Here is a 13699-nt window from a genome sequence, read left to right as displayed (position 1 = left end):
TAATACATACATTAGTATGATTAAAGACGTAATTATCCTTCAAAGCTTTTTTCGGCATCCTTTCCACAATTTTATGAAAGGTATTTTTATAAATAAAAATTAAAATTATTCATGTTATTCTTAATATACCGTATCAAACGTTAATACATAAGAAATAATATTATCATAACTAATGTCAACACAATTAATAGTATAATTAATATCAACATTACTAATATACACTGATTTTATACATCTTACCAAATGATCCATAATATCTCTAAATAGATAATTACATAATATCATAAATTAGATATTTAGATTTCATATATGAGCTACTAAATACTATTGCAATTTTATTTTTATTTTTTTTCTACAAATTGAGTTATGTTTTGGTTGTAGTTTTTGCAAAAATATTTGGTTGAAAAGTTTGGTTATAGTAACTCAATATTTTTGATTAAAAAGCACCTATTTATTAAAGAAGAATAAAAGTGTCTTATTTACTGTCAAAGGTAATATTGGTTATCTTTTATTTGAACCAAAGCAATCATTTATTAGCAGTGCTGATGTCTTTTAGCTACTTAATTAACCATGAAAATACTTTTGGATAAAACATATAATGAAAGGCAAAGCTATCCAATTTAAATAGTTTGGAGGCAAAATTGATCCTTCTTCCCTTTTGTTATATATCAGTCTTATTAGAAAAATCAACAAAAAGTAACAAAAGAAATCTGTAAAAAGAAAATATAAAAGGTCACTAGCTTATATTTAGAATAATATTTTATGTGTGAGCAAAGTTAAATATATTTTTTCACCATGTTATTTATTACTATATTTAATCTATTAATCTCATGTACGTTGAAGCTTCAAAATTTACTTAGTACCAATGTTTTTTGCAAAACTCAAATTCAAAATAACATAAATATATTTTTTTTTTTAAAATGTCACAACACCCGCCATTAATTTTTCTAACAATAAAATCAAAACCAATTATGACAAAAATAAATTTCTAATCCAGATACAACCTACATTCTACATGTCTTTTAAAGTAGTTCAAGTGTTGGAACATAGTCAAATCTCTAAATTTTTCTCCTCCTCATTTTATACAAACAAAATTAATTTAATATTATACCAATATCTCATTACCTCATAATGTTTGCTCACTTTATGCCGTTGTTGAATCAATATATATATTTAGGTCACTAGTTTATATTTAGTTCATATACAGTGACGAAGCAAAAATTTAGATAAGAAGTTCAAAATCTTAAAAAGTAGATCAACGAATTATTGTGATTTTATATGTATGAAATTTAATAATTATACTATTTTTATTAAGAAAAGAATATGTTTTAAAAAATAAATTAATCTTTTTATTATGGTAATGTTGACTCAAAAATAACAATAGGAGCATATTTTGGGATCAAAATATCAACAACAAATAACACTTTTAGTAGGTGTTTGGCCATGTGATTTCATCTCATTTTGAACATGCAGTTTTACGTTGATTTGATCTCATAATTTCATATGATGAGATGAAATCTCAAATTCACCAAAAATCATGATTTGGAAATTTCAAATCATGATATGGAATTTTTCAGATACAAAAATTGACCCACAAAATTATATTTTGTAAATAACTCATATTTATTTTATATATATCTACTAGCCATTTGTTTCATATATAAATAAAATTTGTAATTCATATCATTGCTTTTAAAACAGTTTATATCTCATATAACGATTATTCTCTCAAATATAAAAAATATTTTTACTTCAAATCAATTCTTAGTTTATCATTTATATTCACCAAATTCATTATTTTTGATCAAATTTATTACTACTTCATTCAAATCAGTGTTTAATAATAATAAAAATTCCATCATTATATGAGTGGAGAAGACTAATCACTGTGGTCTGTGGTATTAATTGCAAAATAATTTCCTTAGCTACTAACAACTTGACCACTACAACTTATGTTCAATTTTATTTTTTATTGAATTAATTAAGATTTAATCAATAAATATTATATTTTTTAGAATAGCTTTGTGATAATGTATAATGCAATTTTATAAATTTTTGTTTATTTGGTAAAATTATATAAACAATTGAGACAATTTTGATAACTTTACAATTTATGAATTTTTATATTTATGAGAAAATACATAAACATAAAAATTTCAAATCATTTATCTAAACAAAACTTCGAATTTATCTTATAATTTCAAGTCTTGATTTCATATCACAGTTCTTTGCGCAAAAGTATAAACAAAAGCATTTTTGTTCAATTTGGACATGTTTTACCCTTTACCCTTTTTAAAACTAAAATTTTGATAATTGGCCTTTCATTGACAAAAACAGGTTTGAGCGAAGCGAAAGGACAGTTCGTTTTACTGTCTCCTTCTGTGGCCACTCAATTGGGATTTTACCTGAGGTTCAGCTGTTGTAGCTATTTCAGTATTTTCTTCTGCTTCCCATTCATTTTTTGAAGCAGGGCTGGAATCTGAGGTACACTTCATAAATTTCTAACCATTCATTGATTGATTAGTTTTCTTTTTATTTGTTTTGGAGTTCTGTTTTTTTTTTTTTTTTTTTGGGATAGTTCAATTGAACTCTTTATGCCGAGGAAGCTCTACTCGTGGATTTTATCTCCAATTCCTGTATTTGGGGGATAATGATTTTTTTTTTACCTCAACGAATCCATACCTTTTAGTAAGTTGTTTTGCTTATATATTGCTGTTTACCCTTTGTTTTGGACATTTCTTGGTTTAACTGCGTATATGTTTCGTATGTTTGGTTAAGGTAATTGTTTAAGGAGAAGACATCTGCTTAATGTCTGTCCGTTTTGATTTTGCTCTCTATAGATTGTGATTTTGCTCTATATTAGGGTAGTTGCATTGTTCAAGTGAATAGCGGATTTTTATAGTGGGTTGAATCTTGAATAGCATTGTAACCATGAGAGTGTTGGATATTTTAAAAATATTTTAAATTAATCAAAGCTCATTGGCATATCAATATATTTGACATCATCTTGATGACTAAATACACATATGTCATTAAACTTGGTGCCCAAGTTCACATATGTCATAGAACTTGGTGGCCAAGATTATAATTTCCTTTTCCCTCAAGTTTTCTTATCCTTTTATTTCTTTTCTATTGCCACTACTATAAATTGGTGGATGGAGCATCAAGGACAAATCATCCAAAAATGTGTAAATGTTATAATTGTGGAACGTTAGGACTCATAGCTAGAGAATGTAAGTTACCAAAACAAAAAGAGTTGAATGATATAATACTACAGTATGATAATTTAGAATTAATAGACATAGATTACATAGAATATGAACAAAGTGAAACAGAATCTATTTATGAGTTAACAGAAACAGAAGATGGAGATTTAGAACAAACAGATACAGAAGAAGATAATAGTGAAGAGGAAATAAATGAATGAACAAGAAATAACAGAAATAATTAGCCAAGACCATCTAGAGACAGGAGAATCTAGCCAACATAGATATACTTATAGCAATATATGATTTGAAATAACAGGTCCATAACATCATGCCAATATGATTCAAGCTCAGTGTCTGGTGAAACTAAGTATTAGCTCATAAATGAAATAAGAATTACCTCTTTTGTAGCTTCCAGATTAAGATCCATAGCTGCTTGAAATCTTGATAACTTTTATTAGGTAAATTTTGTTTACAATGTAACTAGATAGATTCTATAGGCTTCGATGCCTTTCTAAACTAAAATCCTTGTCCTTATATACACGGAGTAAGGATGCTGTCCTAATCACTATTTACATTATTATTTACACGTGTATGGACTTTGTTGAGTCCTTATCTCTAAACCTTATCTCTTAAGATTCCTTCTTATCTATTGTGGGGTTACATCGTCCTTTCTTCTTTTTCTTATTTTCCACTTGTACCTGTCTTCATCATGTCTTCAATTATTGTAGCTTCTCGTATTACATTATTTTCTCCACCGCATCTACTGCAACTGTGGTTAGGGTGCTTTTATCCAACTATCTTGCAAAACATTGATAATATCTCTGGTGATATAAACTCTTTCTTGATTGCTCTAGTGACTGGCATAACTTCCGGGTTAAGTAATGTCATTGCCCATTTTCGTACATCTTCCATATCTTGGATCCTAACTTCGCGTGAATTGCTGTAAATTAATGTTTGGTCTCTGTCATCTGCTAACTCCTGGATTATAGTTCCTAGTCCAATAACTCTTTTGTGAGAGAAAAATTTTGGAATTTCTGGTTTTGTTATCTCTGGTTGTTCTGATATCTTGGCCAGAATGATCATATCCCTTATAATGTCAATCTTGATGACTGTAATAACTGGGTTAATTTTGTCAAACATAATTTCTGCTGTTGCTAAGTAGCATTTTAAATAAAATAACTCGCCTTTAGTAATCCTTTTGAAGGGGAGCCTTGGAGTAACTGGTAAAGTTGCTTCCATGTGACCAGGAGGTCATGGGTTCAAGCCTAGAAACAGCCTCTGGCAGAAATGCAAGGTAAGGCTGCGTACAATAGACCCTTGTGGTCGGGCCCTTCCCCGGACCCTGCGCATAGCGGGAGCTTTAGTGCACCGGGCTGCCCTTTTTTTTTTAGTAATCCTTTTATAACCAAGGAATTTTTGGTATAATTCTGGGAATAACTTTAACTCTTCTCCGATTGGGTATAGATTACACTAAGTAGTCCATAATCAAAACAAGTTCTAATTAACTGAGGTTTTGTATCTGGCAAAGCAATAAGCTTATTGTATCCTTTATTTATTTGGGTTATATATCCTTTCTATTGTTGGAATAATTCTTCATCTTGTATTGGGTTTTTGTTTATGTAACTGGAGATTTTGTAAAGGTTCTCAATATATGATTTGGTTACATGGTTGTAGGTCTGTTTTTGAGTATGTAGGCTTTCCGCATAACTGGTAACTTGAGGTGGTACATACAATGGTTGTTTTTCAATCTGTGGGTTTCTACAGGTATTTTCAAATATTTTTTTGAGGTTATATGATATTGGTTTTTTGTTTGTTTGAGAAGTAACTTGGGATTTTTCTTCTTGTGATATCTCCTTCTTTGAGGTACCTGCAAGTCCTACAATATAAACCATGTTAACTAGGGTTTTAAAGTGTTTCCCTTCATCACTTTCTAGATTTGTAGGATTATAGTGGCACTCTACCACTCATAGGTAATCTACCTATTGTTAGCTTCGGCTTTTGGGTAGCCTCTGACCCTTACTTTTCCAGTATAAGTAACTGTTCATCGATCTGGCTTTGGTTAGCCTTGATCTCACTAACTTGTGCTGATAATTGTTATAACTGTCTTGAAATGAGTACTAATATTGATTGTTCATCAGTTGTTGAACTTTCTCCTTGAGAGCATATCTGCATAAACATTTTTGTTAGAACTGATAATTTCAACTGTAAAATTGTAGTGACAACCAAATTGGAAGATTCAGTTACTACGAAAGAAATCATGCGATTAGTCGTGAAGATATTACTCACCTTGGATTTGTCGCGTCAATCCATCCATCATCAAGGCAAATAAAAATGGACTAAGAGCTGATCCTTGATGCAACCCCATCACAACTAGAAAGTGCTCTGAGTCTCCTCCTACTGTCCTTACCCTGTTTTTGGCACCCTCATACATGTTCTTGATCACCCTAATGTACGCCACAAATACACCTTTAGCCTCTAAACATTTTCATAGTATCTCTCGTAGAACTTTATCGTAAGCCTTTTCTAGGTCGATGAATACCATATGCAAATCCTTCTTCCTCTCCCAAAGAAGGAGATATCACAAGAAGAAAACCCCCAAGTTACTTCTCAAAAAACCAAAAAACAAATACCACATAACCTCAACAAAATATTCGAAAAACCCTATAGAAACCCATGGATTGAAAAACAACCATTGTGTGTACCACCTCAAGTTACCAGTTATGCGGAAAGCCTACATACCCAAAAATAGACCTACAACCATGTAACCAGATCATATATTGAGAACCTTTACAAAATCTCTAGTTACTTAAACAAAAACCCAGTACAAGATGAAGAATTATTCCAGCAACATAAAGAATATATAACCCAAATGAATAAAGGATACAATAAGTTTATTGCTTTACCAGATACAAAACCTCAGTTAATTAGAATTTATTTTGGTTATGGACTACTTAGTGTAATCTATACCCAATCAGGAAAAGAGAGAGTTATTCCCAAAATTATACCAAAAATTCCTCGATTACAAAAGGATTACTAAAGCCAAGTTATTTTATTTAAAATGTTACTCAGCAATGGTAGAAATTATGTTTGACAAAATTAACCCAGTTATTACAGTCATCAATATTGGCGTTACAAGGAATATGACCATTCCGTCCAAGATATCAGAACAACCAGAGATAACAAAACCAGAAATTTCAGAATTCTTCTCTCACAAAAGAGTTATTGGACTAGGAACTACAATCCAGGAGTTAGCAGGTGTATTTGTCAACAACAATCATGTGTGGAAATACTATGACAGAGACCAAACATTAATTTACAGCAATTAACGCGAAGGTAAGATCCAAGATATGGAAGATGTACGAAGATGGGCAATGACATTACTTAACCTAGAAGTTATGCCAGTCACTAGAGCAATCAAGAAAGAGTTATATCACCAGAGCTATTATCAATGTTTTGCAAGATAGTTGGACAAAAATACCCTGACCACAGTTGCAGTAGATGCGGTGGAGAAAATAATGTAATACCAGAAGCTACAATAATTGAAGACATGATGAAGACAAGTACAAGTGGAAAACAAGAAAAAGAAGAAAGGACGATGTGACCCCACAATGAAGACGTCCACTAACCCAGAAGATAAGAAGGAATCTTAAGAGATAAGGTTTAGAGATAAGGACTCAACGAAGTCCATACACGTGTAAATAATAATGTAAATAGTGATTAAGACAACATCCTTACTCTGTGTATATAATGAGAAGGATTTTAGTTTAGAAAGGCATCGAAGCCTATAAAATCTATCTAGTTACATTGTAAACAAAATTTATCTAATAAAAGTTATCAAAATTTCAAGCAGCTATGGATCTTAATCTGGAAGCTACAAAAGAGGTAATTCTTATTTCCTTTATGAGCTAAATACTTAGTTTCACCAGACACTAGACACTAAGCCTAAATCATATTGGCATGATGTTATGGACATGTTATTTCAAATCATATATTGCTATAAATGTACTTAGAAAGGAAAGGTCTTAGAACTTCAGACGACATACATGTACTGTCACAACCAAAAGAATCGTTGGGCGTCGCTGTTAGCCAGGAGGGCGTTGAGGCACAAACCCCCTTGTAGATGTGAGGAAATGACAGTTTGTGAATGAAGAAATAAGGCACAACCTAAAAAGGGTACGGATAGAAGATATGGTGAGAACTGAGAAGGTAATAACCATAATACGGCTGTATGCATAAGGCAAGGTGAAAGGTGAAAACAATTAGCAATACATGAAATAATGAGCTTACCTATTGAAGTAGCAGAGATAGAAATGATCTATTTAGATATTTTCAATGATATGCTAGAAATTATTTATCTTATAGAACAAACATATGATGAATTAAGAGAATTAGAACAAATGATAGATATTATAGATTTACTCTATAATATGATGAATTACTCCATAGCTTATTTCACTAGCGTCTGTTTCTACTATATATATAAAGTGCTTATTTTCATCTGTGAATCTAAGCTTTTGTAATTTCTTGCAAAGTTGTTTTTTCTTCTGTATGTGTATCTTGTCATTTTCATCAAACCTGTATTCAACATCTTTTTTTCAATTTTTTCTGTAAAGGTTTTAACTCTGTTGCCAGGTGTGGTATATATTCTCTCACTTGATTAACTAATCCTAAAAATGATTGTAATTTCTTCTTAGTGTCTAATATCTCTTCACAATTTGCAATCTTAGTAACTATGTGATTTTGCATCTTTACTCCTTTATCTATTTCTATTCCTAGAAATTCTATCTTGAGGTTTTATGATTTTCGCTTTTTTCTTGCTCAAGCTAATCCCTGATTCTTCTACAATGTTTGAGAATTTATGTAATAATTCAATGTGCTGTTCTTTTGTTTTACTGTATAATAAAATATCAACAATGTAAACTATACAATTTTCTAATTTATTAAAGCAACTATCCATAAAACATTGGAATCTACCTGGTGCATTTTTGTATCCAAAGGGTAATACGTTCCATTCGTAAAATCCCTGAAGTACTGTAAATGCTGTTAACTCTTTTCATTTTTCTTCTAGCTTCAAATGGTAAAATCCTGACTTACAATTGAATTTACTAAAATAATTATATCCTTGTACTTGTCTAACTTTTAGTATTTTATTTGGAATGGGGTAATTATATGTTTCAGTCTTTACATTTAGATTTCTGTAGTCTATAACCATTCTACTTTTCCCTCTCTTTTCGTCACTATGTTTTCTAACTATAAAAGCTGGGCTACTATGTTTACTATTGCTTTTGTGGATATATCCTGCTTCTGTTAACTCATTTGTATGCTTTTTGAATTCTTCTAGATTTTCAAAATTATATCTCAATGGTTTTTGCATAACTATACTGTTTTCATTTACTAATTTTTGTGTGACTGTTGTTCTATGTTTTTCCCAATTTTGTAATGGGTTTTCTGAATATAATATTTCTAGTTTTTTTCTTATAACTTCTTCCTTATCTATTGCTACTATTATGAGTTCTAACTTAGGATTTTCTTTAGTCTTTGTTTCCATTTTTTGTGTTATTTTACTGTCTCCTTGGATCCAGTCTGCTTCTTTTCTTTCTTTATTAATTACTATTTTTCTGTAAATCTAAATATCTAAACTCACTTGGCTGTATATCTTCATTTTTTACTAAATCTGGTAAAGTTGCTGCCATGTGACCAGGAGGTCACGGGTTCAAGCCTTGGAAACAGCCTCTGGCAGAAATGCAAGGTAAGACTGCGTACAATAGACCCTTGTGGTCGGGCCCTTCCCCGGACCCTACGCATAGCGGGAGCTTTAGTGCACCGGGCTGCCCTTTACTAAATCTGGTGTTATAAAATTCTTTCCTGCTCCAGTGTCTATCAATATGGGTAATATTCGAGTATCTATTTCTCCTAATATATGGAATTGTCCTAGAGGTTCCTGTTCTAAGGGTTTTTCTTTTATGATTAACTGTTGTGGTTTTCTGAAACTTTCTAGTCTATCTGAGATTATACTTAATTGCGATGTATCTGTGTCTTGGTAAGTATTATCTTCATAGTCTATTACTTTAACTATTTCATTGAATGAATTTTCTATTTTTATTTTATCTACTTTGTTCTTTCCTGTTATCTTGTGCTTAGTAGTAAGTACATATAGATTTTTACATCTAGCAGTGCATATCTTCCTTCCTGGTGTTAACTTTATTCCTCCTATTTTCCAATACAATACAAAGGCTTTATCTATGTTTTTATCTGTTAAGGCTACTGAGTAATTTCCACTTACTATGAACTTAAATTTTTGGTAACATAAATTTCCTGCAACTGACACTACTACGCTTTTTTATATGGGTTTTATGATTCTATCATCTGCTATATATAATTCTATAGGGGTATCTATTCCTTCTTTAAAACATGCTTTGATTAATATTTCGGTTGCTCCAAAAAATACATATCTTATGAGTATTTTACTGTTTATTTTTGCTTTTTCTTCTGCTATTATTTGGTGATTTATTAAAGGTATTTTAGCTTTTCCTTCTGCATATTTACAATCAATTACATGTTCTCTTTTACTAACTACGTAATATTCTTCTTTTTGATTTGTAAAGTAATTTCTAATTATTGGGAATTTAAATATCTTTTCTACTGTTAGATCTAGTTCTTTTTGTTGTATTTGTTCAAATAATTTTTTATCAAATATGTATCTATGTTGGCTAGATTCTCCTGTCTCTAGATGGTCTTGGCTAATTATTTCTGTTATTTCTTGTTCACTCATTTATTTCCTCTTCACTATTATCTTCTGTATCTGTTTGTTCTAAATCTCCATCTTCTGTTTCTATTAACTCATAAATAGATTCTGTTTCACTTAGTTCATATTCTATGTAATCTATGTCTATTAATTCTAAATTATCATACTGTAGTATTATATCATTTAACTCTTTTTGTTTTGGTAACTTACATTCTCTAGCTATGCGTCCTAACTTTCCACAATTATAACATTTACACATTTTTGGGTCTTTAGTATATCTTTTTCGTTTCTTATCATATAACTTTCTTCTGTTTATAAAATATCTTTTCCTAGGTTTTCTATATTTATATCTGGTTTTTCTAGGCTTGTATTTTTTATAATATTTCTTTTTCTTTTTACTAACTTTCTTTGGGTATTTTCTTGAACATCCAAATCTTGGTGCTCTAACTGATGTACAACATCTCATATTTTCTCCAACTGATCTTTCTATTTTTGACTCCATAATATATTTTTCACATATTATTGCATACCAATTTTCTAAGAATTGTATTCTACTTCCTAGAGTATCTACTCCTGGGTTTTTATTCCATTCTTTTTCTACCCTTGATCCAAATGGTTCTGGTAGCTTATTAAATAATAACTTTCTGTTCTCTTTACCTTCACTATCATTAAATCCGCTCTTATAATAATATTCTCTAAACACACATATGTATTCATTTAAGTAACACATATCACATATAACTAGATTATTTTATCCTGTTCTATATTGTTCCTGTTCTTTAGCTCTATGTCTTAATTCTGTATCTGCACTGGCAAACTCATTTCTTATTAATAGCTCATAATTTTCTAGTATAGTCATTGAATCTGTTCCTCGCCTGACTGTTTCTTTTATACTTTTTGCTATATTTAAATACCATACTTTAACTATTCCTATAAACGTTCCTTCTATATAGCCTAGTGTATCACTAACTGAGATTTTATTGTCTATTAACTGTTTTGATATATACGCAATCCATCTTTGTATTTCTTCATTTATGTCTTCCGGACAATCTAAATTTAAGAATTCTGGCATTGTATTAACTCTTGGTCCGTACTTTTCATTTAATCTTTTCTTCCATAATGTATCTTGCCTATCATTGTATATGTATGTTCCCCATTTAGGACTCCTTTCATAATTAGGTTTATATTCTCTTTTACGTGTACTTCCTGATGTACTAGGCATTGTAGTTACTTGGGTTGTTGGTTTCATTTCTACATCTTCTGCATTTATCTCTAATTCTTCTTCTATGTTATTGACTTGTAATTCTTCAGTTTGTCTTATTAACTCTGTATGTTTCACTTATATCACTAGTTTCTTCTATTGTATCTATTTCTTTTTCTATTGTTTCTATTAAATATTCTTCTAGGGTTTTTACAAAGTTTTCATCTATCTGTGTTTGTATTGATATATCTTCTTCTCTAAACATATATAATTCTTGGATTATCTTTTCCTTGTTTGCTTTATATTGTTTTCTTTTTTCTATTTCTTTTAATATTTTTTTCATCATCTTTTCTTTTTCTAATAGAGTATTCTTTTGCAATTTTTAAATTCTCAAGTTCTTCTTCTATTGTTTGTACTCTATTTTCTAGTGACTTGACTTTTTCTTTTAAATTTATATCTTCTCCATATTGGTATATATATTTCTTTCTTATTCCTGCCTTTCTATCTATTTCATCATTTTCTGCTATTACTCTCCATTTTGCTGTTAACTCATCTTCTTGATTAAGTGAGTTTGTGTCTACTGGTTTTATTAAGGATATCTTTTCTCCTATCTGATAGAATTTTCTATTTTGATCTGTTTCATGTATATGGTGGTCTATATAATCTCCTTTATAAGTTTTTGTTTTTATTATTTTTTCTAATTTATTCATTTTATTCCAAAGTTTCCTAACTGTTTTCCTGATAATATTATAGCTGTCTTCTTCTGTTAATTGTTCTCCTATTTGTATTATTTCTTCTGGTTTACCTATTTCTCGTAGTATTTTTTCTGTGTTTTCTAATATTTTTACTATCCTATCATCATGGTTAGCTAATAATTGGTCATGTTTTGTTATTATAACTCTTATATTTTCTAATATCTCTTGTAAGGTTGTCATGATTTTGTATAAGTTTGTGTTTTCTTATCTTGATCATCTATTATTCCTAAAACTTGTTTTACTTTATCTAAAGTTTTTTCTATACTTTCTAATTTATTATTTATTCTTGCTATATTAATATCTTCAGGTATTTTAACTTGCTGTACTATGTTCGTATCTTGGTTTATGATTTTTCCTATTTCTGTTGGTAGTTTATTTATTGCACTTACTATATCATTTTCTTTTCCATTTTGGATAGCTGTATCTACTTCTTGTAGTTGGTTTCTTCCTTTAAATCTTATTAGTCTATCTAATGCTAAGTTCGTCCAATTTAACTGTCTATGTTCCTGTGTTCCGGCTATTCCTGCTAGTATATAAGGTATAAATTCTCCAAAGGTTACTAACTCATTAGGCCATTGTCTATAGCTTTCTGGTAGTAATTCTGATTTTTCTAATGTGTATCTCTTAGTTTGGGTTATTCTATTATCGTTCATATTAATCTTCTTCTAACACTTCTAATTGGTTCTTTTATTCTTCCTTGCTCTGATACCAATGTGGGGGTGGTCCCGCTATACTTCTGCAATAGGTCTGTAAGACTATCTTTTAATTTATGTAAGACTCGTAACTTATTATTAAGCTCAGTCCTGACACTAACAAATGAAGGGTTGATTTGTACCATAGCTTCTACTTGGCTTATTTCTTGTTCATAAATGAACCTTAACTGTTCTGCGATCTCTGAAACTAACTGGGTTACAGCGTTATTTAGGTCTGTATAGTCTAGCATACATATAGCATGCACTATTTCTTCAGTACTCATGCACTATATCTTTCATTTGTTCTAATTCTCTTAATTCATCATATGTTCGTTCTATAAGATAAATAATTTCTAGCATATCATTGAAAATATCTAAATAGATCATTTCTATCTCTGCTACTTCAATAGGTAAGCTCATGATTTCATGTATTGCTAATTGTTTTCACCTTTCACCTTGCCTTATTCATACAACCGTATTATGGTTATTACCTTCTCACCATATCTGCTATCCGTACCCTTTCCAGGTTGTGCCTTATTTCTTCATTCTTCATCCACATACTGTCATTTCCTCACATCTACAAGGGGGTTTGTGCCTCAACGCCCTCCTGGCTAACGGTGACGCCCAACAATTCTTTTGGTTGTGACAGTACATGTCTGTCGTCTGAAGTTCTAAGACCTTTCCTTTCTAAGTATATTTATAGCAATATATGATTTGAAATAACATGTCCATAACATCATGCCAATATGATTCAGGCTTAGTGTCTAGTGTCTGGTGAAACTAAGTATTTAGCTCATAAAGGAAATAAGAATTACCTCTTTTGTAGCTTCCAGATTAAGATCCATAGCTGCTTGAAATCTTGATAACTTTTATTAGATAAATTTTGTTTACAATGTAACTAGATAGATTCTATAGGCTTCGATGCCTTTCTAAACTAAAATCCTTGTCCTTATATACACGGAGTAAGAGTGTTGTCCTAATCACTATTTACATTAATATTTACACGTGTATGGACGTCTTTGCATCCTTATCTCTAAACTTTATCTCTTAAGATTCCTTCTTACCTTCTGTATTAGTGGACGTCTTTATTGTGGGGG

General features: G+C 30.5%; 1 long non-coding RNA gene across 1 annotated transcript; it reads left to right on the top strand.

Moving 5' to 3' along the window:
• Positions 1 to 2304: 2304 nt before the first annotated feature.
• Positions 2305 to 7058, top strand: LOC129902564 (uncharacterized). Its single transcript, XR_008770114.1, has 2 exons — positions 2305 to 2484; positions 5426 to 7058. It is a non-coding gene; the product is annotated as an uncharacterized LOC129902564 (long non-coding RNA).
• Positions 7059 to 13699: the final 6641 nt, after the last annotated feature.

The sequence above is a fragment of the Solanum dulcamara genome, chromosome 9 (assembly GCF_947179165.1).
Source record: "Solanum dulcamara chromosome 9, daSolDulc1.2, whole genome shotgun sequence".
In the NCBI taxonomy this organism is placed as follows: Eukaryota; Viridiplantae; Streptophyta; class Magnoliopsida; order Solanales; family Solanaceae; genus Solanum; species Solanum dulcamara.
The sequence above is the reverse complement of the archived record's forward strand: the minus strand, read 5'-3'. Positions and strand labels throughout refer to the sequence as shown.